The sequence below is a fragment of the Lemur catta genome, chromosome 7 (genome assembly GCF_020740605.2).
Source record: "Lemur catta isolate mLemCat1 chromosome 7, mLemCat1.pri, whole genome shotgun sequence".
NCBI lineage: Eukaryota > Metazoa > Chordata > Mammalia > Primates > Lemuridae > Lemur > Lemur catta.
In genome coordinates this window covers 4131290-4134063 of record NC_059134.1, presented here as the reverse complement: position 1 = coordinate 4134063, position 2774 = coordinate 4131290, and positions in this window count along the sequence as shown.

Here is a 2774-nt window from a genome sequence, read left to right as displayed (position 1 = left end):
GGGTTAGCATCAGCCCTAGGATAGTGTTAGGGTTAGGGTTAGGGTTATCATCAGGCCTATGATAGTGTTAGGGTAGGGTTAGCATCAGCCCTAGGATAGTGTTAGGGTTAGGGTTAGGGTTAGCATCAGCCCTAGGATAGTGTTAGGGTTAGGGTTAGCATCAGCCCTAGGATAGTGTTAGGGTTAGGGTTAGGGTTAGCATCAGGCCTAGGATAGTGTTATGGTTAGGGTTAGCATCAGGCCTAGGATAGTGTTAGGGTTAGGGTTAGGGTTATCATCAGGCCTAGGATAGTGTTAGGGTTAGGGTTAGCATCAGCCCTAGGATAGTGTTAGGGGTAGGGTTAGGGTTAGCATCAGCCCTAGGACAGTGTTAGGGTTAGGGTTAGTGTTAGCATCAGCCCTAGGATATTATTAGGGTTAGGGTTAGCATCAGCCCTAGGATAGTGTTAGGGTTAGATTTAGGGTTAGCACCAGGCTTAGGATAGTGTTAGTGTTAGGGTTACCATCAGCCTTAGCATAGTGTTAGGGTTAGGGTTAGGGTTAGCATCAGCCGTAGGATAGTGTTAGGGTTAGGGTTACCCTCAGGCCTAGGATAGTGTTAGCGTTAGGGTTAGGGTTAGCATCAGCCCTAGGATAGTGTTAGGGGTAGGGTTAGGGTTAGCATCAGCCCTAGGATAGTGATAGGGTTAGGGTTAGGGTTAGCATGAGCCGTAGGATAGTATTAGGGTTAGGGTTAGGGTTAGGGTTAGGGTTAGCATCAGCTCTAGGATAGTGTTAGGGTTAGGGTTAGGGTTAGCATCAGCCCTAGGATAGTGTTAGGGTTAGGGTTAGGGTTAGCATCAGCCCTAGGATAGTGTTAGGGTTAGGGTTAGGGTTAGCATCAGCCCTAGGATAATGTTAGGGTTAGGGTTAGCATCAGCCCTGGGATAGTGTTAGGGTTAGGGTTAGGGTTAGCATCAGCCCTAGGATAGTGTTAGGGTTAGGGTTAGCATCAGCCCTAGGATAGTGTTAGGGTTACGGTTAGGGTTAGCATCAGGCCCAGGATGGTGTTAGGGTTAGGGTTAGCATCAGACCTAGGATAGTGTTAGGGTTAGGGTTAGGGTTATCATCAGGCCTAGGATAGTGTTAGTGTTAGGGTTAGCATCAGCCCTAGGATAGTGTTAGGGTTAGGGTTAGGGTTAGCATCAGGCCCAGGATAGTGTTAGGGTTAGGGTTAGCATCAGCCCTAGGATAGTGTTAGGGTTAGGGTTAGGGTTAGAATCAGCCATAGGATAGTGTTAGGGTTAGGGGTAGCATCAACCCTAGGATAGTGTTTGGGTTAGGGTTAAGGTTAGCATCAGCCCTAGGATAGTGTTAGGGTTAGGGTTATCCTCAGCCCTAGCAGAGTGTTAGGGTTAGGGATAGGGTTAGCATCAGGCCTTGGACAGTGTTAGGGTTAGGGTTAGGGTTAGCATCAGCCCTAGGATAGTGTTAGGGTTAGGGTTAGCATCAGGCCTAGGATAGTGTTAGGGTTAGGGTTAGCATCAGCCCTAGGATAGTGTTAGGGTTAGGGTTAGGGTTAGCATCAGCCCTAGGATAGTGTTAGGGTTATGGTTAGGTTTAGCATCAGCCCTAGGATAGTGTTACGGTAAGGGTTAGGGTTAGCATCAGGCCTAAGATAGTGTTAGGGTTACGGTTAGAATCAGCCCTAGGATAGTGTTAGGGTTAAGGTTAGGGTTAGCATCAGCCGTAGGATAGTGTTAGGGTTAGGGTTAGCCTCAGCCCTAAGATAGTGTTAGAGTTAGTGTTAGGGTTAGCATCAGCCCTAGGATAGTGTTAGGGTTAGGGTTAGGGTTAGCATCAGCCCTAGGATAGTGTTAGGGTTAGGGTTAGCATCAGCCCTAGGATAGTGTTAGGGTTAGGGTTAGCATCAGCCCTAGGATAGTGTTAGGGTTAGGCTTAGGGTTAGCATCAGGCCTAGGATAGTGTTAGGGTTACGGTTAGAATCAGACGTTAGACAGCGTTAGGGTTAGGGTTAAGTTTAGCATCAGCCCTAGGATAATGTTAGGGTTAGGGTTAGGTTTAGCATCAGCCCTAGGATAGTGTTAGGGTTAGGGTTAGCATCAGCCCTAGGATAGTGTTAGGGTTAGGGTTAGGGATATCATCAGGCCTAGGATAGTGTTAGGGTTAGGGTTAGCATCAGCCTTAGGATAGTGTTAGGGTTAGGGTTAGGGTTAGCATCAGCCCTAGGATAGTGTTAGGGTTAGGGTTAGCATCAGCAATAGGATAGTGTTAGCGTTAGGGTTAGGGTTAGCATCAGGCCTAGGATTTGCTAGGGTTAGGGTTAGCATCAGCCCTAGGATAGTGTTAGGGTTAAGGTTAGGGTTGGCATCAGCCGTAGGATATTGTTAGGGTTAGGGTTAGCCTCAGCCCTAAGATAGTGTTAGAGTTAGGGTTAGGGTTAGCATCAGCCCTAGGATAGTGTTAGGGTTAGGGTTAGGGTTAGCATCAGCCCTAGGATAGTGTTAGTGTTATGGTTAGAATCAGCCCTAGGGTAGTGTTAGGGTTAGGGTTAGATTTAGCATCCGCCCTAGGATAGTGTTAGGGTTAGGGTTAGGGTTAGCATCAGCCCTAGGATAGTGTTAGGGTTAGGGTTAACATAAAACCTAGGATAGTGTTAGGGTTATGGTTAGGGTTATCATCAGGCCTAGGATAGTGTTAGGGTTAGGGTTAGGGTTAGCATTAGTTCAAGGATAGTGTTAGGGTTAGCGTTAGGGTTAGCATCAGCCCTAGGA